Here is a 26218-nt window from a genome sequence, read left to right as displayed (position 1 = left end):
ACTAACTGCCTTGAATACGATCTTAGTGATTTTCAGTGGAGCCAAGGAGTTTGAATTGCATAGGCAGTATAACTTCATCAAACTTCAAAGAGCCAAAGCTTGATAATCTTTCAGGGTTATGAGAAAAAGAATGAGAGGGGATTATAGAGGACATGGGTTAGAGAGAGAGAGCTGGTTTAGCAGAATTGTTGTGAGGATTAAAGATAAGTATTACTGGGCATGTTTGTATCTATCTCCAGGAGAAAGTAGAGTCCATTCTCTCCGTTTACCATATTGTCAGGCCTAACATTTTTCAGTTCTTGGTATCAGTTACTAGTAAAGTGCCTCATGGTTAGTGTAAACCTTCAGCAGCCTGCTGTGCTTACTTACCTCCACTTGCAGGAGGTAGGTGTGTCTTTTTATTTTGCTTGCTGAGTGCCTGCTGTTAAATTGTCACTTGGGCTTGATTCTTTACATGTGTTACTTTTAACTCTTTATTCCTTCTAGATGAGTGTGAAGTGTGAGGTAGTCATCTTAAGATGAAGCAGCTGGGAAGAAGGGAGGCAGTCTGGCCATAATGGTTAGGAAGAAGGTCATTAAGGTAGTCAGAAATGGGATAGAACCTTGGTTTGACCATGACTAGCTGTCTGACCTTGGGCAAGTTGTCTCACCTTTTTTTTTTTTTTTTTTTTTGAGACGGAGTCTCGCTCTGTCGCCCGGGCTGGAGTGCAGTGGCGCAATCTCGGCTCACTGCAAGCTCCCCCTCCCAGGTTTACGCCATTCTCCTGCCTCAGCCTCCCAAGTAGCTGGGACTACAGGCGCCCGCCACCTCGCCCGGCTAGTTTTTTGTATTTTTGTAGAGACGGGGTTTCACTGTGTTAGCCAGGATGGTCTCGATCTCCTGACCTCGTGATCCGTCCGTCTCGGCCTCCCAAAGTGCTGGGATTACAGGCTTGAGCCACTGCGCCCGGCCAAGTTGTCTCACCTTTCTAAGCTCCAGTTTCTTCACATGTAAAATGAGAATCATATTAAAATTATGCCAGCCAGGTGCGGTGGCTCATGCCTGTAATCCCAGCACTTAGCACTTTGGGAGGCTGAGGCAGGCGGATCACCTGAGGTCAAGAGTTCAAGACTAGCCTGGCCAACATGGTGAAACCCTGTCTCTACTAAAAAAAAAAAAAAAAAAAAAAAAAAAAAAAAAAAATTAGCCAGGTGTGGTGGCGGGCACCTGTAATCCCAGCTACTTAGGAGGCTGAGGCAGGAAAATCGCTTGAACCCGGGAGGCAGAGGTTGCAGTGAGCCAAGATAATGCCAGTGCATTCCAGCCTGGGCAACAGAGTGAGACTGCCAAAAAAAAAAAAAAGGAAAAAAAAAAAAAAAAAAAACTAAACTCCTACCTTTCCCATAGAAAATGACTTTGGGTAATTTGAAATTGTGGAGTGTTTTGTTTTTGCAAGTTTTCTAGTGTAGAAGTCCTAAACTTACACAGAATAAGTGGTTAAATGTTAATTAATAGTAGCTTATTTTATGCACTCTGGCTTTGGTTTTGAAGTCTTGACTGTGGAGGTAGGATATTGTAAACTTTTTATTCAATGGACTTTCCTTTTTTGGTTTGGGATAGAAAGTCTTAGCTTTTTTAAAAAAAATTAATATGTGATATTTATTTTGAAAAAAATTATAGAGAAGGCTAAAACCCATTCTGATCACCTTTTCCAAATCCTTTTCCATCTTCTGTTGTTACTGGTTTTGTGTTTCCTTTCTTGATTTTTTTTCTGGATATTTGCGTATATTTGCTGGGTATGTGTGTTTTATATAAATATAATAGCACCATACTATTGTGCGGTTCTTTTTTCATTCATCTCTTTTCACTGAGTACCATGTAGTACTAATAGGTCTACCTTTTTCTTTTTAATAGCTGCATACTAAGGGTATACTTTATTGCCGTTTCCCATATCAGGGGTCTTTAGATTTTGTTGTTGTTATCACAAACAATTCAGCTGGCTTTTAGTTCGATGTAATAAAGTTGTTTGTTCTCAGAAGCCTTTAGAATTACATTGTTCAGTACAGAAATAAAACACTAAGTTATAAGCTGAGTTCTTACGCTTTTTTGTCCTTGCAAGTAAAGTACAAATGTTTAAGCAAAGGGAAGAAAACTTTTCTTAGAAATGTATTTTGTTTATCTCCTTTCAAAATGAGATATGACATTGCTTTTAAATTCTATAAATGACTAATTATTTAGCAAATCTTTTAAACTTGTGGGAAAATACATAACATAAAGTTTGCATTTTCACCATTTCTAAAAAAGTTCCCAGCAAAATTGAGCGAAAAATATGGAGAGTTCCCATATACTCCTGTCTCCACACTTTTGCAATAACATCCCTCAGGAGAATGGTGCATTTGTTAGAGTTGATGAACCTACAGCAACACATTATCGTCCAAAGTCCATACTTTACATTAGGGTTTACTCTTGGTGTTACACACTCTGTAAGTTTTTTAGGCTGGAGTGTAGTGGTGTGATCTTGGTTCACTGTAACCTCTGCCTCTTGGGTTCCAGTGATTCCCCTGCCTCAGCCTCCTGAGTAGCTGGGATTACAGGCACTTGCCACCAGCCTGGCTAACTTTTGTATTTTTAGTAGAGACGGGGTTTTACCATGTTGGCCAGCCTGGTCTCAAATTCCTGACTTCAGGTGATCTGCCCTCCTTGGTCTCCCAAAGTGCTGGGATTACAGGTGTGAGCTACTGTGCCCAGTCATATTCTATAAGTCATATTCTATAAGAAAAATGTGTAAGGACATGTAGACACCATTGTATCATACAGAATAGTTTCACTGCCCTAGAAATCCTCTGTGCCTCATCTATTCATTCCCACCTCACTGCAACCTCTGGCAACCACTAATCCTTTTACTGTCTGCATAGCTTTGTCCTTTCCAGAATGTCGTACATTGTTTATGTAGCCTTTTTATATTGGCTTCTTTCACATAATAATATGCGTTAAGTTTTCTTCATGTCTTTTCATGGCTTGATAGCTCATTCCTTTTTCGTGCTGAATAATATTCCATTGTCTGGATGTACCAAAATTTATTCATTCACCTACTGAAAGACATCTTGGTTGTTTCCAAATTTTGGCAATTGTGGGTAAAGATGCTGTAAATATCCGTGTGCAGGTTTTTGTGTGGACATAAGTTTTTCAGTATACTTGGGCAAATACCAAGGAGTATGACTGCTGTATAGTACAGAAAGAGTATGTTTAGTTTTGGAAGAAACTGCCAATTCATATTCCACAGTGGCTGTACCATTTTATATTTCCACCAGCAATGAATGAGAGTTCCTCTTGCCCCACATTCTTGCCAGTGTTTCATGATGTGTCTTGGGTTTGGCCATTTTAATAGATGAGGGCTATCTCATTGTTGCTTTAATTTGCAGTTCCCTAATGATGTATGATGTTGAACATGTTTTCAAATGCTTACTTGCTGTCTGTAATGTTTGCTCAGGTCTTTCGTCCATTTTAAAATCACGTTTTCATTTTTTTGAGTTGTAAGTGTTTTTGTATATAAAATATATTTTTTTTGAGACGGAGTTTCGCTCTCGTTGCCCAGGGTGGAGTGTAATGACATAGTCTTGGCTCACTGCAACCTCTACCTCCTGAGTTCAAGCGATTTTCCTGCCTCAGCCTCCTGAGAAGCTGAGATTACAGGTGCTGGCCACCACGCCCAGCTAATTTTTGTATTTTAGTAGAGATGGGGTTTCACCGTGTTTGGTCAGGCTGGTCCCAAACTCCTGACCTCAGGTGATCCACCCACCTCGGCCTCCCAAAGTGCTGAGATTATAGGCATGAGCCACAGCGCCCAGCCTTCTTTATATATTTTGGATAATAGTTGATTATCAAATGTGTTGTCAGATTTTGATCAGGATTGCATTGAATCTGTAGATCAAGTTAGGCAGAATTGATATCATGACAGTATTGAGCCTTCTTATCCATGAACATGGAATATCTCTTCATTTGTTTAGTTCTTCTTTGGGGTCTGTCATCAGAGTTTTATAGTTTTCCTCATATAGATTTTGTACATATTTTGTTTTATACCTAAGTATTTCATTTTTTGGATATGCTAATATAATTTTTTTTTCATTTTCAAATTCCACTTGGTTCCTTGCAGGTATATAGGAAAGCAATTGATGTTTGTATATTAACCTTGTAGCCTGTAACCTTGGTATAATCGCTTATTAGTTCGGGGACTTTTGTTTTTTCACTTCCTTCAGATTTTCTCCATCATGTTGTCTGTCAAAAAAGACAGTTTTATTTTATCCTTTCCAATCTGTACACTTTTTATTTCCTTTTCTTACTGACTTCCAGTATGATGTGATGGAAGAGGATGGGGAGAGGGAACATCTTTGCCTGCTTCCTGATCTTAGTGGGAAAGCTTTAATTTCTCACCATCTATTATGATGACAGTTGTAGGTTTTTGATAGATGTTGTTTATCAAGTTGAGGAAGCTTCTTACTATTCCTAGTTTTCTGAGTGTTTTTTGAAATCATGAACAGGTGTTGGATTTTGTTAAATGCCTTTTCTGCATCTGTTGATGTGATCATATGAGTCTTCTTGAACCTATTGATTTGATGGACCATATTACTTGATTTAAAAAATTATTTATTTTGAGACAAGAGTCTCACTTTGTCACCTAGGCTGGAGTGCAGTGGGATGATCTTGGCTCACTGCAGCCTTGGCCTTCTGGGCTTAAGCAATCCTGTCTCAGCCTCCCAGGTAGCAGGGACTACAGGTATGTGCCATCATACCCGGCAAAGATTTTTGAATATTAAAGCAGCCTTGGCTGGGCACAGTGGCTCACACCTATGATCTCAACACTTTGCGAGGCTGAGGCAGACGGATCACTTGAGGCCAGGAGTTGGAGACCAGCCTGGGTAACACAGTGAAACCCCGTCTTAACTAAAGATACAAAAAAAAAAAAAAAAGCTATGCCTAATTTTTTGAGACTCAAAAAGAGTCTCAAAAAGAAAAAAATTAAAGCAGCCTTAAATACGGGATAAATGCTTTGTTGTGGTATATAGTTTTTTTAATACATAATGCTTTTTATGTATAATTCTTTTTATATGTTGATTCAGTTTTCTCATATTTTGTTGAGGATTTTTACATCTGTGTTCATGAGAGATATTGGTCTGTACTTGCCTTGTAGTGTCCTTGTCTGGTTTTGGTATTATGGTTATGCCGACCTCATAGAATAGAATTAGAAAGTATTCCGTCTGCGACAGCTGGGCGCCGTGGCTCACATCTGTAATCCCAACACTTTGGGAGGCCGAGGCGGGTGGATCACAGGGTCAGGAGATCAAGACCATCCTGGCTAACACGGTGAAACCCCATTTCTACTAAAAATACAGAAATGTAGTTGGGTGTGGTGGTGGGCACCTGTAGTCTCAACTCCTCAGGAGGCTGAGGCAGGAGAATGGCATGAACCTGGGAGGCGGAGCTTGCAGTGAGCTGAGATCACGCCCTGCACTCCAGCCTGGGCGACAGAGCAAGACTCCCTCTAAAAAAAAAAGTATTCTCTTTTCTGGAAGCGATTTTAGAGAATTGGTAAAATTTTTTCCTTAAATATTCAGTAGAATTCACCAGTGAACCCATGTGGGCCTAGTGCTCTCTGTTTTAGAAGGTTATTCAAATTTTAAATTTATAGGCCCTTAAGATGATCTCTGTGTACATTTTGGCAGATTGTTTCTTTCAAGGAATTGTTCCATTTCATTTAGGTTATTAAAGTTTTGAGCATAGAATAATTGATGATATTTCCTTATTCCTTTAATGACCATGGTATCTGTAGTAATGTCATTTTTCATTTTTAGTATTGGAAATTTATGTCTTCTCTCATTTCTCTTTCTCCTCAGCCTGGCTAGAGTTGCGTTGATTTTCTGAAAACCACCTTTTGTCTTTTTCTCTCTTGATTTCCTGTTTTCAGTTTCATTGATTTCTGCTCTAATTCTTTCTTCTTTTCTTAATGGTTACTTTGGAATTAATTTGCTCTACTTTTTCTGGTTTCCTAAGATAGAAGATTAGATTATTGGTTCTGGATCTTCTTTTTTAGTGTATTACTCAATGCTATAAATTTCCTTCTAGACACTGTTTTTGCTGTATCCCACAAGTTTTGATAAATTGTATTTTTCAAGGCCAGGTGCGATGGCTCATGCCTGTAATCCCAGCACTTTAGGAGGCCGAGGCAGGCGGATCACTTGAGGCCAGGAGTTAGATCAGCCTGGTGGCCAACATGGCAAAACCCCATCTCCTCTAAAAATACAAAAATTAGCCAGGCATGGTGGCACATGCCTGTAATCCCAGCTACTCAGGAGGCTGAGGCATGAGAATTGCCTGAACCTGGGAGGCAGAGGTTGCAGTGAATGTGGATTGCACCACTGCACTCCAGCTTGGGTGACAGAGCAAGACTGTCTCAAAAAATAAAAAAAATAAAAAAAATAAAAAATTGTATTTTTTTTTTCTTTTTTTTTTTTTTTTTTTGAGACGGAGTCTCGCTCTGTCGCCCAGGCTGGAGTGCAGTGGCCGGATCTCAGCTCACTGCAAGCTCCGCCTCCCGGGTTTACGCCATTCTCCTGCCTCAGCCTCCCGAGTAGCTGGGACTACAGGCGCCCGCCACCTCGCCCGGCTAGTTTTTTTGTATTTTTAGTAGAGACGGGGTTTCACCATGTTAGCCAGGATGGTCTCGATCTCCTGACCTTGTGATCCGCCCGTCTCGGCCTCCCAAAGTGCTGGGATTACAGGCTTGAGCCACCGCGCCCGGCCCTTTTCTTTTTTTTTTTGAGGCGGAGTCTCGCTCTGTCGCCCAGGCTGGAGTGCTGTGGCCGGATCTCAGCTCACTGCAAGCTCCGCCTCCCGGGTTCCCGCCATTCTCCTGCCTCAGCCTCCCGAGTAGCTGGGACTACAGGCGCCCGCCACCTCGCCCGGCTAGTTTTTGTATTTTTTAGTAGAGACGGGGTTTCACCGTGTTAGCCAGGATGGTCTCGATCTCCTGACCTCGTGATCCGCCCGTCTCGGCCTCCCAAAGTGCTGGGATTACAGGCTTGAGCCACCGCGCCCGGCCATAAAATTGTATTTTTTTATTTACTTAAAAATACTTTTAACTTTCTCTTGAGATTTGTTTTTGACCCCCATGTTATTTAGAAGTATGTTATTTAATCTTCAGGTATTTGGGGATTTTTCAGTTGTCTTTATGTTATTGATTTCTAGTTTAATTTCATTGTGGTCTGAGAGTACATTGTATGATTTCTGTTATGTGTTTTAAGGCCCAGAGTGTGGGCTGTCTTGGTGAATGTTCTATATGAACTTCAGAAGAGTCTGCTGTTGTTGAGATAATGTATAGATGTCAATTATATCCAGTAGATTGATGGTGCTATTGAGTTCATCATGTCCTTAATGATTTTCTACCTGTTGGATTTGCCCATTTCTACCTGTTGGATTTGCCCATTTCTGATGGAGGGGTGTTGAAGTTTCCAACTATGATAGTAGATTCATCTGTTCCCCCTTGCAGGTCTATCAGTTTTTGTCTCATGTATTTTGACAGTGTTATTAGGCAAATACACATTAAGGATTGTTACGTCTTCTTGGAATATTTCCTTCTCTATCATTATATAATACCTCTCTTTAGCCTTGATAACTTATTATGAGGTCTGCTGTGTCTGCAATTAATACAGCTACTCCTGTTAACTTTTGATTAGAGTTAGCATGATATATCTTTTTCCATCCCTTTCCTTTTTTTTTTTTTTTTTAATAACAGGGACTCGCTCTGTAGCCCAGGCTGCAGTGCAGTGGCACAGTCATAGCTCAGTGTAACCTCCCAAGTGTGTGCCACCATACCCAGCTAATTAAAAAAAAATTTTTTTTTGTAGAGATGGTGCCTCGCTGTGTTGCCCAGGCTGGTCTTGAGCTCCTGGGCTCAAGCAGTCCTCCTATCTTGGCCTCCCAAAGAGTTAGGATTATAGGTGTGAGCCCGGCCTGGCCCCATTCCTTTACTTTTGATCTACATGTGTCTTTGTATTTAAAGTGGCTTTGTTTTCTTATTTTTGGTTTCTATGTTTTTGTTGGGAGCCACGGGGGAACGGCTTCTTCACTGTCAACAGAGGTGCTCACAATTTTCTCAGCCACTCCAAGTTTGGGCCCTAGAGCACCTGGGGGGTCCTGGTGATGGCTGGACACATCAGGCATGTTCTCATCGTGTAGAGGGGCACTGGCTAGTTGTAGGGTGTGTCCTGATTGATCATGATGGCCTCCTTGGTGTAGGGGCGGAGTAGGGGTAGAATCACAGAAGCTGGTGATGGTTAAGGACACATTGGCTCAGGCATTCTTGAGGAAGGCAACAAGTCTCGCTGCCATCTTGGTCTTGAATCTGGCAACAGCTAGGTTCCTTGTAGACGACATATAGTTGCGTCTTACTTTTTGATACACTCTGAAAATTGCTCTTTTAATTGGTGTACTTAGACCATTGACCTTTAATGTGATTATTGATACAGTTGGATTAATATCTGTGATACTTGCTGCTGTTTTCCAGGTTTTGCCCTTATTTTTTTTTATTTATTTATTTTTTTGAGACGGAGCCTCGCTCTGTCGCCCAGGCTGGAGTGCAGTGGCGTGATCTCGGCTCACTGCAAGCTCCGCCTCCCGGGTTCACGCCATTCTCCTGCCTCAGCCTCCCGAGTAGCTGGGACTACAGGCGCCCACAACTGCGCCCGGCTAATTTTTTGTATTTTTAGTAGAGACGGGGTTTCACCGTGGTCTCGATCTCCTGACCTTGTGATCCGCCCGTCTCGGCCTCCCAAAGTGCTGGGATTACAGGCGTGAGCCACCGCGCCCGGCCCAACCCTTATTTTTTTGTTCCTACTTTTGTCACATATACTTTTTCTGCCTTTTTTTGGTTTTAATTGATCATTTTATATGATTTCCATTTTTATCTTCTTTCTTAGCATATTTATTAAACTACTGTTTTTGACTTTTAAAGGGTTACACTGGAGTTTGCAATATTTATTTACGGTTAATCTACGTCCACTTCCAAATAACACTACACAGGTAATGCATGTACAGGCATACCTCATTTTATTGTGGCTCACTTTATTACACTTCGCGGATACTCTGTGCGTGTTTTAAGGAACAAATTGAAGATATGGAACCTTGTATTTGCTAGGCTATCAGTGCTATTTTTCCAGTTGCATGTGCTCACTTTAGCATTTTTTATTGGTAAAATACTTATAATTAAAGTCTGTGCTTTTTTTTTTTTTAAAGACGTAACAGTATTGCTCTCTTAATAGTGTAAACATAATGTTTGCATATGGGAAACCAATATGTTTGTGTGACTCACTTTATTGTGACATTTGCTTTATTGTGATAGTCTGGAACTGATCCTGTAATATCTCTGAGGTATGCCTTTACCAGTAATAACAAATATTTCTGATTCCTCATTCCTGTCTTGTTATTTTTACTTATTCATAAGCATGTATGAATACATAAGGAAGCATACTTAATTGAGTACATTGTTATTGTTATTTTTTTGAACAAACTACTGTTAATTAAGAATAAGAAAAATCAACTTTTTTTTGAACCTTCACTTATTCCCTCTCCAGTACTCTAATTTGTGTTTCCTACCTGGATCATTTTCCTTCTCTCTGAAGTAATTTTGTCATCATAGGTTTACTGGAAACAAATCCCCTCAATTTTGTTTGTCTCTTTCACGTTGAAGGATACTTTTGCAGGGTGCAGAATTCTAGGTTGGTGTTATTTTTCCCCCTCTCAGTACCGTAAATATGTTATTCTACTCTTTCCTGCTTGCATGGTTTCTAAGGAGAAGTTAGATGTAATTCTTGCCTTTGCTACCCTGTAGGTAAAGTCCCCCCCCAACTCTGATTTCTTTTAAGATTTTTTTGGATTTTCTGAAATTTGACTATGATATTCCTCGGTGTTGTTTTTTTGGTGGGGGTAAGTGGGGAGGTCATTGCTTGGCTTTTTATTGGCATTGTTTCCTGAGCTTCTGGATCTATGGTTTGATGCCTGACAACAATCTGGGAAAATCTCAGTCATTATTACTTCAAATATTGCTTCTTTCCCCCTTTTTCCAGATATTCCTATCACATGTGTTATACCTTTTGTAGTTGTCCCATAGTTCTTGGATATTTTCTGGTTTTCTTTTTTTTTCTTTTGTATTTTTTCTCTTTCCTTTTCAGTTACAGAAGTTTCTATTGTCATATCCTAATACTCAGATTCTTTCTTCAACCGTGTTTAGTCTACTAATAGATCCACAGAGGGATTCTTCATTTCTGTTACAGTGTCTTTTTCTCTAGCATTTCTAGTTGATTATTTCTTAGAATTTCCATCTGTCTCCTTATGTTGTCTTTCTGTTCTTGCTTGTTGTCTGCCTTTTTCACCAAAGGCTTTAGCGTATTAATCGTGTTTTTAAAAAAATTGCTTGTAGCCGGGCATGGCCTATAATCTCAGCACTTTGGGAGGCTGAGGCAGGCAGGTTGCTTGACTCAGGAGTTTGAGACCAACCTGGCCAACATGATGAAACCCCATCTCTACAAAAAGTACAAAAATTTGCTGGGCATGGTGGCGCCCACCTGTAGTCCCAGCTACTTTTAGGGCTGAGGCAGGAGGATCACTTGAGCCTAGGAAGTCAAGGCTGCAGTGAGCCTTGTTTGTGTCACTGCACTCCAGCCTGGGTGACAAAGGGAGATCCTGTCTCCAAAAAATAAAAATTGCTGGTTTGGTAATTTTGCCATTCCAGCCATCTCTGACTCTGGTAGTGATGCTTGTTCAGTGTCATTGTTAAACATTTTTTTTCCCGAAGTCTCAGTGTTTCAGCCAGAAGGTTGTTAAGTGTCTTTAGCTGTGTGTGTGTGTGTCTGTGTGTGTGTGTGTCTGTGTGTTTGAGACAGAGTCTTGCTCTGTTGCCCAGGCCGGAGCGCAGTGGTGCAGTCATCTTCTAGGTGCAAGGATCCTCCCACCTCAGCCTCCTGAGTAGCTAGGACTACAGTCAGACACCACTGTGCCCAGCTATGTTTTTAAAAATTTATTTTTTATAGAGACGGGTGTTGCTGTGTTGCTCAGGCTTGTCCTGAACTCCTGGGCTCAAGCAGTCCTCCTACCTCACCCTCCTAAAGTGTTGGGTTTACAGCTGTGAGCCACTGCTCCCAGCCCATTTTAACTGTTTTGGAGTGGACAGTTCAGTGGCATTAAGTACATCCACGTTGTTGATCAACCATCACCACCATCCATCTCCAGAATGGTTTTCATCTTCCCGTACTGAAACACAGTACCCATTAAATCATCTTTTGGCTTCCTTGGGCTACATTGAAAGAAGAGTTGCCTTGGGCTAAACATAAATTACAGTTAACACTAATGATAGCTGATGAGCTTAAAAAAAATCACAAAAAAAACTCCACGTTTTAAGAAAGTTTATGAATTTGTGTTAGGCCTCATTCAAAGCTGTCCTGGGCCACTGGTTGGACAAGCTTACATTAAACACTGACTTCCCATTAGCCACTCCCGCCCAGACCCTGAGAACTGCCATTCTACTGTCTTCATGAATTTGACTACTCTTAAGTACCTTGTGTAAATTGCATCATACAGTATTTGTCCTTTTATCACTGGCTTCAAGCACAGTGTCTTCAAGGTTTACCCGTGTTGTAGCATGTGTCTGAATTTCCTTTCTTTTTTTTATTTTTAAATTTTTTAGAGACAGGGTCTTGCTCTTTTGCTGGATACAGTGGCATGATCATAGCTCACTGCAACGTCATACTCCTGGGCTCAAGGGATCTTCCCACCTTAGCCTCCCGAGTAGCTGGAACTGTGGGTGTGCACCACCATGCCTGGCTAAGTTTTATTTTTATTTTTTGAGGTCTTGCTATGTTGCCCAGGCTAGTCTTGCCTGGCTTCAAGTGATCCTCCCACCTTGGCCTCCCAAAGTGCTGGGATTTCAGGCCTAAGCCACTGTGCCTGACAGACTTTCCTTTAAGGCTGAATTATATTTCATTATATGTATATACAACATTGGTTATCCATTTATCCATCAATGGGCACTACAGTGCCTCTGGCTTTTGGCCAGTGAGAGTGATGCTGCCATGAACATGGGTGTATAAACATCTGTTCAAGGCTCTGCTTTCAGTTCTTTAGGGTATATACCCAGAAGTGGAGTAGCTAGATCATATGGCAGTTCTCATTCTACTTTTTTGAGGAGCTGCCATACTGTTTTCTGTGATTGCACCGTTTTACATTGCCCCAGTGGCGCATGAGGGTTTCACTTTGCCCACATTAGCTAGCACCTTTTTTTGAGTGCTTAGACATGAGCTGTACGGTGGTTTTCAAAGCATTGTTGGTTGCTTAAATCCTTCTGGCAGCAAAATCCAGGGAAGTTTTCTTTGTAGAATTTACAAGGTCTGTGGCACTATATTTTCCTGGTTCTCTTCCTACCATTCTTGGCGTCTCTTAATTTTCTTCCGGGCCACTTTCACATTTTGTTCTCCAGCCTTTATTATTTTCCACACTGTCCCTTGGGTGGTCTCCACTTTCATGGCTGAACTTACCAGGTATGTGCTAATGATGCTCATACCTACTTCTAACCCTGATTTTCTGTTGAGTTCTGGTGCTTAATGGGCATTTCCACTTGTGCTCATTCTGCCCTCAAAGCAGTTATGACCCTGGTAATGTAGGGTCTAAGTGCTAGTGAGCCTGAGTCCTGATACTTCCAAAGCCTGGTTACTTGCTCTCTTAGCTTCAGTTTCCTTGCTTACATATGGGAAGGATAACCGTTATTTTAAGGATTAAATGATAGTTCATATAATGTTTAGATTACAGTATGCATTGGTGGTAGTTAGCATGTCTAGCCATTATCACTATTATTCTTTGTATAATTTCTTCCTCAATTTCATAAATTTTTAAAAATTGTCATGAGATTATGTAATCAAAAGGTGTTGCCATTTTTAATTTTTAATTTTTTAGAGACGCAGTCACCAGGCTGGTGTGCAATGGTACGAACATAGCTTGCTGCAACTTTCAGTCCTGGGTTCAAAGTGATCCTCCTGCTACAGCCTCCCAGTAGCTAGGACAACAGGTGTGAGCCATCATGCCTGGGTTAAAAAAAATTACATAATATGTATAAAACATATATAATATATAACATATTATATATAATATAACGTTATATTATATATGTTATATTATATATAATATGTTATATATTATATATGTTTTATACATATTTTATATATAGTAGAGATAAGGTCTTACTGTGTTGCCCAGGGTGATCTCAAACTTCAGACCTCCCACAGTACTGGATTAGAGGCATGAGCCACTGCGCCTGGTCAAGGTACTGTTATTTTTATTAATCTCGTATGTCATTATAGTACTCTTTTTTAAAAAAAGCTGATACCTGGGCAGGTGCGGTGGCTCATGCCTGTAATCCCAGCACTTTGGGAGGCCGAGGTGGGCAGATCATGAGGTCAGGAAATGAGACCACCTTGGCTAACATGGTGAAACCCCATCTCTACTAAAAATACAAAAAAATTAGCTGGGCGTGGTGGTGGGCTCCTGTAGTCCCAGCTACTCTGGAGGCTGAGGCAGGAGAATAGCGTGAACCCGGGAGGTGGAGCTTGCAGTGAGTCGAGATCACACCACTGCACTCCAGCCTAGGTGACAGAGCGAGACACCGTCTCAAAAAAATAAATAATTAAAAAAAGCTGGTACCTGTATGCAAGTATATCAGCAATAGATGAATGGACCTGTTTCCCTATATTCCCCTCCCAGTATTAATTAGTTCTAATTATTTATGATTTGTTTGCTGGTTCACTGGATATAAAGGAATACCTTATGGATTTTCATTAAGAAAATTAATGAAAAACTAATAAAAAGTTAAATGTTAATGAAATGTTGACTTGCATTTTGGTTTTTTCTTGGCTGATTTCTTGATCACTGGGTTTCTATTTCTTTGGCTCCCACTAGGTATTGTATAAGCTTAAAAATTATCCTCTGGTGTTTTGAGTTTACTCCCCTTTTTGAAAGGACTCTGTTTTGTTTTAATCTCTGTACTTTGTATCATTGCTTCTCTATTGTCTGGATCTTATGCATCACCCAGCCCCATTATTGAGAACTGTATTTACAGCGAGCCCCTTCAAAACAAATTTTATATTTGTTTTTACAATATACAGTTAATTTCTTAGTGTCATCAGCTATAAATGGAGTTATGAGAAATAAATGAAAATTATTCAATAAATATTTCAGTGCCTGTGACATGCCGGACTAAAAAATGTTTAAGAACTGCCTGGCACATATGAGATCCTCTGTAAAAGTAGTAGCCGTTGTGATACTTCCACATGTACCATAAACTTTTCTTTTCATAATTTGGTAGGCAGTAGCATGATGGAAATAGGGTGGCATTTTTGTGTCCTTCCTTAGGCACTTCCCTACTGTGTTACCTGGGTCAGTTACTATCTTTCCAGCTCAGATTATTTGTAAAACATGATATAACTTACTATGTAAGATTGTGAGGGTCAAATGTAAATGTGTGAATACATTTGGTAAAGCAAAGTACAGATGCTAAAACCCTTAAAAAAATCTTTTCTTAGCACCTTCCTTTGCAAATATAGATTGCGTTTTTCTTTTATAACAGCTTTATTGAGACAACTCACCCACTTAATGCATACAATTTAATGCTTTTTAGTATATTCATGGAGTTATGCAACTGTCATCACAATCACTTAGAATATTTTCATTATTCCACAAGAAACCCTATACCCGTTAGTAATTAGTAATCACCTTTCATTTTTCTCTCATCTCACTATACCTAGGCAACCACTGCTGTACTTTCTGTTCCTATAGATGTGCCTATTCTGTGCATTTTATGTAAATGGAATCATACAAACATGGTCTTTTTTTGGGACTAGCTTTTTCCCCCTTAGCCATCTTTTCAAGATTTATCTGTGTAACATATATCAGTACTTCATTTCTTTCTTTTGCCAAATGATACTCATTATGTGGGGAATATTACCTTATATTTATTCATTCATCAGTTGATAGATACTTGGATGTTTCTGAGTTTTGGCTTTTATGAATAACGGTACTGTGGACATTTATGTACAAATTTTTCTGTCAAAGTATGTTTTAATTCTCGTGGATACATACCTAGGAGTAGAATTGTTGGGTCATTATGGAGCTCTGTGTTTATTCTTTTGAGAAACTGCGAGACTATTCTCCAAAGTTTCTACACCATTTTACATTCCCACCAGCAGAGTGTAAGGATTCTGATTTTGTTACATCCATGCCAACACTTTTGTTTTTTGAGACAGAGTCTCACTCTGTTGCCCAGGCTGAAGTGTAGTGGTGCAGTCACAGCTCAGTACATGATAGCCTTGACCTCCTGGGCTGAAGTGATCCTCCCACTTCAGCCTCCCAAGTAGCTGGGGCCACAGGCATGTACCACCACATCTGGCTAATTTTTTTGAGTTTTTCTTTTTTCTTTCTTTTTTTTTTTTTTGTTGTTATTAAGACAAGGTTTCACTACGTTGTCCAGGCTGGTCTTGAGCTCCTGGGCTCAAGCAATCCTCTCCTCTCACCTTGGCTTCCGAAAGTGCTGGGATTACAGGTGTGAGCCACTGTGCCCAGCCTTTCCCATCCCTTCCCATTTCCCCTTTTTGAGATTGGGTCTCTCTGTATTGTCCAGGCTGGACAGGGACTCCTGGATTCAAGCAATCCTCCTGCCTTAGCCTCTCTAGTGGCTGGGAATGTAGACATGTGACATTGCACTTGCCTCATTTGCTTTTTATTTTTTTTGAGACAGTCTTACTGTGTCACCCAGACTGGAGTGCAGTAGTGCAACCTCCGCCACCTGGGTTCAAGCAATTCTATGCCTCAGCCTCCTGAGTAGCTGGGATTACAGGTGTGTGCCACCGCATCTGGCTAATTTTTGTATTTTTAGTAGAGTCTGGATTTTGCCATGTTGGCCAGGCTGGTCTCAAACTCCTGGCCTCAAGCAATTCACCCACCTCGGCTTCCTAAAGTGTTGGGATTACAGCAGTCTACTGTGCCTGGCCTCACTTGCTTATTTTAAAATTGAGTTGTTTGTCTTTATTACTGAGTTGTAGGAGTTTCTTATCTGTTCTGTATTCCTGTCTTTTTTTTTGTTTTTCTTTTGAGACAGAGTCTTGCTCTCTCGCCCAGGCTGGAGTGCAGTGATGCAGTCTTGGCTCACTGCAAACTCCGCTTCCCGGATTCACGCTGTTTTCCTGCCTCAGCCTCCCACGTAGCTGGGATTACCGGTGCCTGCCTCCATGCCCGGCTAATTTTTTGTATTTTTAGTAGAGACGGGGTTTCACTGTTTTAACCAGGATGGTCTCGATCTCCTGACCTCATGATCCACCTGCCTCGGCCTCCTAAAGTGCTGGGATTACAGGCGTGAGCCACGGCACCACGGCACCTGGCCTCTATATTCACCTGGCCTCTGTATCCCTGTCTTTTGAGATAGGGTTTCACTCTGTCACCTGGCTGGAGTGCAATGGTGTGATCACTGCTCACTGCAGCCTCCACTTCCTGGGTTCAGGTGATCTTCCCACCTCAGCCTCCTGAGTGTATGCTGCAGGAGGGACTACAAGTGTATACTACCATGCCTGACTGATTTTTTTGTACTTTTTATAGAAACGGGGTTTTACCATGTTGCCCATGCTGGTCTCAAACTCCTGGGCTCAAATGGTCTGCCTCCCTCTGCCTCCCAAAATGCTGGGACTACAGGCATGAGCCACTGCGCCCAACCTTGTATTTGTATATAAATCTTTATCAGATATGTGATTTGTCAGTATTCCATTCTTTGGGTTTTCTTTTCACTTCTTGATGGTGTTATTACTGAAGGATGAAAACTTTTAATTTGAAGTGCAATTATCTTATTTTTCTTTTGTCTTGTGTTTTTGGTGTCATATCTAAGAAAGTTTTGCTTAATCCATGGCCACAAAAATTAACTCCTGTGTTTTTTTCTGAGTTTTGATTGCCTTGTTTTTTAATAACCATACTTTATTGGATAGGTAAAAGAACCTTGGTTCAGATGAGATCATTGTTGTTTATTGTTGGATATTTAGGAACCATGTATTTGTGGATGACCTGGATTGTTTGTTCTGTGGTTTTCCCCACAGTGTCATCTTCCTCTATATTTAGACATTTCTTTCTATTATAAGCACTTTGAACATTATTATATATGACTTTGTGTTCAGTATAAACACCTTAGAATAAACTCATAGAAGTAGAATAATTGAACCAGGGGTATGTAGATTTTAACAGCTTTTTGTTATCTGTGGCCAGAAAAATTACCCCAGTTACCATTTTACCAGCAGTTCCAGTCAGTTTTATGTTAATACATTTTAAAATTTGTTTTATTGGGGTAAATTTGAACATACAGAAATTGAACAGTATAATGAAACTATCATTTAACCCAGCTCCAACAGCCATACACTCAAGGCCAGTCTTGTCCCACTTAACTTCCCCATTTCCCACCTCTCTTCTATATTGTTACTACTTAAAAACTCTATTGAATTACAGTAGAAATACAGAAAAGTACATATAATAAGTAGATTTTCACAAGCTGAAATCCACCTGGGCAATGTCCACTTCCAGTTACGCCCTCTCTAGGGGCAGCCAGTATTCTAACAGCTAACAGCACCGATTAGCTTTGCCCAGTTTTATTTCTATTAAATAGAGTCTTACAGTAGGTACTCTTATATCTTTCTCTTGATGTTGTTTGTAAGATTATTGAAGTCATTGCATACTGCTGATTATTTGTTACTGGTGCTTCACAAAATTTTGTCATAGGAAATTGTTCTGTTGTTGGTGGACATTGGATAGATGGTAGCTTTGGGCTGTTACAAATAGTGCTGCTCTGAACATTCAGTTTGTGTCTTTTGGTCAAAGACATACGTATGCGTGTCTGTTGTTCAGTATACCTAAGGGTGAAACTGTTAGGGCATAGAGGTGTATGTATAGTGGTGGCATCTACTAAAGCTGTTGTACCAAATTAGGCTTCCATCAGCAGTGTGTGAAGTTCCACTTACTCTGGATCCTCTCCAGTGTTTCATATTTTTCATCCTTTTCATTTTAGCCATGCTGGTAGCTGTGTAGTGATGTCTTATGGCAATTTTAATTTACAATAGTGAGGTCAACTGCCTTTTCATATGTTTATTGGTCATTTGGATATCCTTTTTTATGAAACATGTTTAAGCCTTTTTAAAAATATTATCTTTTTTTTTTGTTTGTATTACCTTTCTATTTTTTTGCTGCATAATAAATTATCCCCAAGTGTAGTGGATTAAAACAGCAATCAACATTATCTTGCAGTTTCTGGGAGTCAGAAACTTGGGAGTGGCATGGTTGTCTGCTTCTGGCTTGGGTGTGATTAGCTCTCTGAAGCCTTCGTAGATCCGCTGGAGAATCTGTTCTAAGGTGCCTCATTCACGTGCCTGGCAAGTAGGTTCTGGTTCTGGCTCTGGCTGTTGGTGGGAGACCTCAGGTCTTTTTCACATCAGCTTTTGCCAGGGATGTGTTAGTGTCCTGTTCTCAGGACATGGTGGTAACTTCTCATTGAGAAAATGATTCAAGAGAAAGGGCCCCAAGTGTGGAAGCCGTCATTTTTGTGACCTAGTCTTGGAAGTCACGTAGTGTCTAGCTTTCCCATGTTCTGTTTGTTAGAAGAGAGGCACATTGTGCACTTTTTAAAAAGTGACAGAGTCTCACTCCGTCACCTAGGCTGGAGTGCAGTGGCGCGATCACAGCTCACTGCAGCCTTGACCTTCCTGGCTCAAGGGATCCTTCCACTTCAGCCTCCTGAGTCGCTGGGCCCACAGGTGCGTGCACCACCACATCTGGCTAAGTTTTGTATTTTTTGTAGTTGGGGTTTTGCCATGTTTTCCAGGCTGGTCTCAAACTCCTGGGTTTGAGCATTCCTCCCACCTTGGCCCTCGAAAGTGCTGGGGATTATAGACAAGAGCCACTGTGCCCAGCTGAGATGTATTTTAAAAGATCACTTGGTAGGATTTTTGTGTTTTGGACAGGCATCTCTTGTCAGATGTATGTATTGTGAATATCTTTATCTATTCTGTGGGTCCTCGTCATGTCTTTTGAGGTGAAGAAGTTCTATTAAATTTTTTTTCCTTTATAGTCCAGTTTTGTCCATTATATTTTGAAGATATTCAAATAATTATTGCTTCTTCTATAAATATGTCAGTATATGTCCTCAGAGAATAAGGACTCTTAACCGTAACAACCACAAAACCTCACATCTTAAAAATAAAATGAACACACAATTGCTTGACATCATTCAGTACTTAGACTTGAAAGTTCCAGTTGTTTCATATAACTTTTTTGTGTGGTTTCCTAATTTTGGCAGTGGCAAATCAGGATCCAAATAAGAGCCACTGTTTTTTTTTTCAGTCTGTGGGTTCCTCATTTTTTGCTCTTCTCCCACCATGCTATCCATTTGTGGGAGGACTGGGCTTCTTGTTTTGTGGTATTCCCTACAGTGTTGTGTAGCTTCTGTTTTCTGTGCACTGGTAGTTGGATCTTGAGGAAGTTTCTCTTGGAGAATAAACTTTGTTGGACTCTCACTTTAAACCTTTTTTTTTTTTTTTTTTTTTTTGAGACGAAGTCTCAACTCTGTTGCCCAAGCTGGAGTGCAGTGGCACGATCTCAGCTCACTGCAACCTCCACCACCTGGGTTCAAGCGATTCTCCTACCTCACCCTCCCAAGTAGCTGGGACTACAGGCATGTGCCACCACGCCAGGCTAATTTTTGTATTTTTAGTAGAGACGAGGTTTCACCATCTTGGCCAGGCTGGTCTCAAACTCCGGGCCTCAAGTGATCTGCTCGCCTTGGCCTCCCAAAGTGCTGGGATTACAGGCGTGAGCCACTGTGCCCGGCCTTCAAATTATTTCTTAAAATGCATGTGTATCCAAAGTTTAAACTGAAAGAGTTGTTTTCTTAATTCCAACTGTATTTTTAAAGTATCATTCAACTTCAAGTAATAATTAAATTTTTCATGTTTTGTTTATAAGTGAATGTATGTAAATGATACCAATTTTTTGGCCACTAATTAATTCAGCAGATACCTTGGGTGCCTGCCCTGGGCCAATCCTAGCGCTTTTTGTGCTTTGGTCATACGGTAAGTCCTCACTTAACACCATTAACAGGTTCTTGGAAACTGCAAACTTAAGCAAAATGACATAGAACTAAAACAGTTTTATCTACCTCATCAGTGTTATAATGGGATGGCATTATCCAAGAAGCTGCCATATGTCATTTTGCTTAAAGTCACAGTTTGAAAAAACCTGTTGACACTATTAAGTGAGTACTTACTGTGTACATGGTTAAAGATGATGGACATGGGGCTGGTACCCTCATGAAATGCTCAGGACAGTGTTTCTACGAAAGACAATACAGGCTATGTATGTCATCTTACATTTTCTAGTAGCCACATGAAGAAAGTAAAAACCACGTAAAACTAATTTTAATGTTTTATACAACCCAATATATCCAAAATATTATTTCAACATATAATCAGTAGGAAAATGAGATATTTTCACTTTTTTTTGTACTGAATCTTTGATTCCATTGCATATTTTATGCTCTTAGTACCTCGTAGATCAAACTAGTCACATTTCAAGTGCTCAAAAGCCTTATATGGCTACCATAGTAGGCATTATATATCAGAATTATTATTATTGTTCATGCTCACATGGGAGTTGCAGGAGGCGCTGACCAAGAACCCAAGTAAACAATGGGTTGGAGGGGCCAGAGGAGACTGGGAGATGAATTAGGAAGCTGTGTCCAAAGGGTATCTTACAAGATCTTTATGGATGAATGCACACTCCAGTTTACCTTATTCCAGGCCATGGCAAAAAATGCAGAGAAGGGAAAGTGTAAGGCGGAACTGACAATGTTTTGGTGAATTGGATTGAAAGGGAAAAGAGGCTATTTTCCGGGCTGCCTTTCACAACTGGGGTGTGCCTTTTACTGAGAAGGGGAGAGCATGGTGAAGAGGAGGTTGGGTTGGGTGGGCAGTGTGTGATGGAGAGCAAAAGCTCCATTTTGGAGATATACCATGTGCTTGTGAGATATCCGAAGGGAAATGTCTGCTAGTCATCGGGTTACCTGTGTTTGAAATGCCATGATGGCGGTTTTGGTTTTATAAATTTGGACCTTAGTTGTGTTTATGGGGAGGAATTTTTCTTTTTTTTTTGAGGTGGAGTCTCACTCTGTTGCCCAGGCTGGAGTGCAGTGATGTGATCTTGGCTCACTGCAACCTCTGCCTCCCAGGTTCAAATGATTCTCCTGCCTCAGCCTCCCGACTACCTGGGACTACAGGCATGCACCACCACGCCTAGCTAATTTTTGTATTTTTTAGTAGAGACAGGTTTCACCATATTGGATAGGCTGGTCTCAAACTCATGACCTTGTGGTCCGCCTGCCTCAGCCTCCCAAAGTGCTGGGATTACAGACGTGAGCCACCGCGCCCGGCCTGGAGAGGAATATTTTAAAAACTCACGGAAATGGCTTTGTTTATTCAACAGAACTTGTCTTGAATCTCTCAGCGCTTTGTTTTAGTTGCTGGGGAAACAGCACAAATAAAACAAATGTGAATTTACTTCGAGCAAATGTGGTGCACTCAGGAAAGTGTGCTAGGTCCGCAGCCTGACCTCTGTGGGAGCCTCTGTGTTATCAGTGGGACAGAAGAAGGAAGGAAGGAAGGAGAGGAGCAGCCCTCCAACTAGGGAGACTGAGAAATGGCCAGTGAGAAAACGAGTGTGCGACATCAGAGAAGCCACGCGAGGAGAACGTTCTAATGAGGAGAGTCTTCTGGGGGACTGCCTTGCATGCTGCTGAGAGTGAGGTGTAAGTGAGGACAGAAGAGTTTCATTTGGATTTAGCCCCATCTGGAGGTTGTCAGTGACTTGAAAGAGCAGTTTGAACTGAGTGGTAGAGAGATTGCAGATTGGAATGAGGTGAAGAGGGAATGGTATCAAAGGACTCTTTTTCTTTTTTTTAAATAACCCCTACAAATCATTGAGAAGACCAACCCAGTAGAAAAGTAGACAAAGTATATAAACAGACAGTTGGCAGAAAAGTAAAGTATAAATGGTTCTTAAATATATGAACAGTGCTGAACCTCACTCAAGAGAAAAGCAAATGCATTGTTGACCAGGTGTGTGGAAACAGGCTTTCACACATCACTGGGGGAATATGGATATACCTGACCTCCGTGGAGAGCCACTTGGCCATGTACTAATTAGAAGCGCACATTCTTTCATCCAGCAGATCCACTTCTGGAAATGCTGGCATATTTTTGTAATAGCAGAAAGTGAAAACTAAATGGTCATTAGTGGTGGCCTGGTTAAATCAGCAGTAAAACAAAGGAACGTCTATACCAGGTAAAGCATTATATTCCTGAAGAAAGTATACATTTTTTTTTTCTCACTATGCTATAAGTCAGGTTCTTTGAGAGTTACTTTTTTTTTTGTTAAAATTTGTCAAGATTGAGAAACATACAGGTGGGTCTGGTATAGGCCACACAACGTATATAGAAAGGTGCCTTTGAAAAGAGCTGTGTAGAGCTTGTCCTTCTGCCCTGACCCTCTACTTTTTCATGTTTCACTTAAGTCAGTAGGCTATATTCCCTTCTCCAGATACCTGTTAGGATTCTTTTGAGTGGATTCTTTCCTATTTCATGTATGTACTAGGCTATACACCACAGGAAAGGGTATCTTACAATATCTTTATGCATGAATGCACACTTCAGTTTGCCTTATTGCAGCTAAAAGTAATTATACCTCTTGTCAAGAGAGCATCCCGTTTGGCTCACTGACAAAGGAAGCAAGCTCCTGATGCAATTTGAGAGTCCTGAAAGCAGCAAATGGGGATTCTACTTCAGCTGTCTAGTGTGGGAAGATTTTCTTCGTCAAGTTTTTGTTGGGGGAAAGAACAGTCCAAACCTTTGTGAGCTGTGTGTTCTCACCCCAGCTACATGCACGTGGCTATTTAGAACTTTTTGCAGTTTGGCCTTCTTTGGAGATAGCAACGTGTTTTTACATGTGGACTAAAGCAAAAATGAAAAACTAGGCACATGCCAGTAGACCAAATCAGCGTCCTAGCAGAGCACACTGGCATTGTACAGTTTACATCCTCTGTCACTGGGGTCTGGCTTCCATTTACTTCATTTCTTAAGAGTTTACACTGGTATTTATATTTGTTTTTCTTTATTTCTTTGAGTATCTTGGTTTCACTTATTTTATTTGTTCTTTTCTATGTCTTCTTAGATCTAAAGGAATGAAGAATTTTAGGATTTGAAGTGTCTTAAGTAATCATTTAGTCTAACCCTCTCATTTGCAGATAAGAAAACAAGCTCAGAGAGATGTGGTGACTTGCTCAAATAGTGACAGAACTTCCTCGGCCATATGGAGGGGTCATATAATACCCTTGTGTCCTCAGTTTGAGGTACCTCCCATAATTTTAAGGGGTATGTGGCTTTAATTACATTACTATTTGAATGAAGAATATTAATTTATGTGCTGCACTAGTTCATTTAGAATCATGGACACAATCGAGTTGAACTCTTCTACATTTTTTGGTTGAGAAAGTTAAGACCTAGAAGATAGAAATTTATTCATCCAAGATTACAGACCATAAACATTTATTCTGTGTTTAGATTTTTTAAAATTGAATTATTTTTATTTATTTGTTTAGAGAGAGAGGATCTTGGTATGTGTGTGCTTAGTTTTAACGTGAGTCAGAGCAGTGCTATCTAGTAGAACGTTGTATTAGGTTGGTGCAAAAGTAATTGCAGTTTTTGCAATTAAAAAGTAATGGTAAAAACCATGATTACTTTTCACCAACCTAATATAAGTAGTTGAAATTAATTTAAAATTCAACTCCCAGGGGAGTGGGGTGGAACAACAACAGAAAACCAGCTCCTTTGCCTGTACTAGCCACGTTTCAGGTGCTTAGTAACTGTGTGTGGCTGTGGCACTGGACCGCTCAGCTGTAGAGTGTTTCCCTTTCTTTTTTTTTTTTTTTTTTTTTTTTTTTTTTTTTTTTGAGACGGAGTCTCGCTCTGTCGCCCAGGCTGGAGTGCAGTGGCTGGAGTGCAGTGGCCGGATCTCAGCTCACTGCAAGCTCCGCCTCCCGGGTTCACGCCATTCTCCTGCCTCAGCCTCCCGAGTAGCTGGGACTACAGGCGCCCGCCACCGGGCCCGGCTAGTTTTTTGTATTTTTTAGTAGAGACGGGGTTTCACCGTTTTAGCCAGGATGGTCTCGATCTCCTGACCTCATGATCCGCCCGTCTCGGCCTCCCAAAGTGCTGGAATTACAGGCTTGAGCCACCGCGCCCGGCCTCCCTTTCTTGTTAATCTTGTTTTTAGAAATGTTAGTGGTGGAGACCAAGGCATGTGAGTATGACTAGAATTGCCAGCTACACATTAGAAGGTTTAGGTTTAAAACTGGGAGTAAAGGGCTGGGCGCGGTGGCTCAAGCCTGTGATCCCAGCACTTTGGGAGGCTGAAACGGGTGGATCACGAGGTCAGGAGATCGAGACCATCCTGGCTAACATGGTGAAACCCCGTCTCTACTAAAAAAAAAATACAAAAAACTAGCTGGGCGAGGTGGCGGGCACCTGTACTCAGGAGGCTGAGGCAGGAGAATGGCGTAAACCCAGGACGCGGAGCGTGCAGTGAGCTGAGATCCGGCCACTGCACTCCAGCCTGGGCAACAGAGTGAGACTCCATCTCAAAAAAACTCTTGGAGCTTGGGATAGTGCTACAACTAGTCCTGGCCTGAGCCTTTTCTTCATTCATGTTTTATCCTTTTTTTTCTTTATTTTTGGACACTGATAAGAACCTGTATGAGATTGTTTCTTTTTTCCCCCCCCGTGTTGTAGGTATCTTGTTTTACCAGTTTATTAGGTTGGTGCAAAAGTAATTGTGGATTTTGCCATTACTTTTAATTGCAAAAACCACAATTACTTTTGCACCAACCTAATAAAAATCCCAACCTTAGGCTCGAGTTCTCCTGGGCTCAAGCAGTTTTCTTACCTCTGCCTCCTGAATAGCTGGGACTGTAGGTGTGCACCACCACACCTGGCTAATTTTTACATTTTTGATAGAGACGGGGTCTTGCTATTTTGCACAGGCTGGTCTCTAACTCCTGGCCTCAAGTGATCCTCCTGCTTCAGCCCCCAAGGTAAGGTGTTGGGATTGTGGGCATGAACCACTACACCCAGCCCTTTATACTAAAAAAAAAAAAAATTTCCTAACTGTAAATTGATAAATTATAGCTATTATTGATAGGGTACAAAGTGATGTCATGATTCATGTATATAATGTAGAATAATTAAATCAAGTTAATTAATATTCATCACCACAAATACTTTTTTGTGGGGAGAAAATTGGAAATTCTCTTTTTGATTTTGAAATGCGCAGTGGGATGAGTATTTACTACATTCACTATGCTATGCACTATATCTCAAAGAAAAAACCCTTTTTTCCTCGTAATTAAGGCTTTGTCTCCCCTGACCATCATCTTCCCCATTCCTCTCACCTTCCAGCAGTCTTTATACACTTTTCTCAGATAGTAACCACTTGATTGCCAAGATTCCATATAAGAAGTTTTGGTGTTTTTTACCTTTGTACTATGGATTATGGAAGTTTCAGCTTTTACATCAAATAAAGGTTGATTGTGTACCTTGGCTGAGTCCACTAAATACAGCTTGGTGATTGGGATCATGTAGTCATTTGTACCTTTGCTGTGCGTCCTTGCCCACTGTTGTTACAATAGGCAGAGATAGTTCTTTGGGCCCTACTTCAGATGTTGATGTACTAATTTATGACTTGGTTGTATTTTAATAGCAGCTTAGATTGTGTTGGCTTCATGTGTACCTACAGTGATTTGAGTGTCCATTAGGGTGCATAGCCAGACAATAATGTAATCCAATTAGGTGCCAAGGTGTTTACTTCAAGTACTTTACATACATGATTTTGCTTTTAGAAGGTGATAGTATGGATTTACCTTGGGTGTTTTGTACTTTACACAGTAGTCTTTTTGCGTTTTTTTCCTTTTTTTTTGGTATGGTGATTATTGATTAATGGCTTAGAAGCCTTGATACTCCTACCTCGGCCTGCATTAAAATGATTGGTCTTTCTGAAATTGATCGAGTTGCCTATATA

The 26218-nt window shown here is 40.7% G+C and overlaps 2 protein-coding genes across 31 annotated transcripts in view; both read left to right on the top strand.

Annotated features, from left to right (window-relative positions):
• IGHMBP2 (immunoglobulin mu DNA binding protein 2) overlaps nucleotides 1-26218 on the top strand; it is a 556281-nt gene that overhangs the window by 103595 nt on the left and 426468 nt on the right. The gene's annotated exons all lie outside the window — the stretch shown is intronic.
• PPP6R3 (protein phosphatase 6 regulatory subunit 3) overlaps nucleotides 1-26218 on the top strand; it is a 160169-nt gene that overhangs the window by 19188 nt on the left and 114763 nt on the right. For 2 of the 30 annotated variants that reach the window (XM_050758128.1, XM_050758127.1), the window contains exon 2: nucleotides 23391-23517. The exons of the other annotated variants lie outside the window; for them this stretch is intronic. The gene's annotated coding sequence lies outside the window, so the exon portion shown is untranslated. The remainder of the gene's footprint in view (nucleotides 1-23390; nucleotides 23518-26218) is intronic. 30 annotated transcript variants of the gene reach the window in all.

This window comes from Macaca thibetana, chromosome 14 (genome assembly GCF_024542745.1).
Source record: "Macaca thibetana thibetana isolate TM-01 chromosome 14, ASM2454274v1, whole genome shotgun sequence".
In the NCBI taxonomy this organism is placed as follows: Eukaryota; Metazoa; Chordata; class Mammalia; order Primates; family Cercopithecidae; genus Macaca; species Macaca thibetana.
This window is presented reverse-complemented; position numbering and strand designations above follow the sequence as displayed.